Here is a 356-nt window from a genome sequence, read left to right on the forward strand (position 1 = left end):
GGGGGGGGGCTGATGGAGGGATGGGGGGTGTTTGCTTTCCTCTGAACATCAGCAGCGAATTTCCTCGCCAGCTACGAAAATCTTCCCCCACCACCACCACCCCCCGCCCGTATCTCCCTGTGTCAGAGAGATTTGGGGGACCAGCAGTTGTAGGGGGGGAGGGGAATAAAAAGATATTCCTCCATCATTCCTGAAGCCAAATAAATGAGAGCGAGGGGGTGGTCCACAACACACGGGAAGGTGCCTCTGCGCTGCCTCTAAGGCCGCGGAGCTCAGCGCACAGGAGAGTTGAACGGCGTAGCGAGGGATGGTTTCACAGCCCGGAGGGGCTGGCAGCGTTGTGACCCCCCCCCCCC

The sequence above is a fragment of the Charadrius vociferus genome, unplaced genomic scaffold (genome assembly GCF_000708025.1).
Source record: "Charadrius vociferus isolate BGI_N301 unplaced genomic scaffold, ASM70802v2 scaffold776, whole genome shotgun sequence".
NCBI classification, from domain to species: Eukaryota; Metazoa; Chordata; class Aves; order Charadriiformes; family Charadriidae; genus Charadrius; species Charadrius vociferus.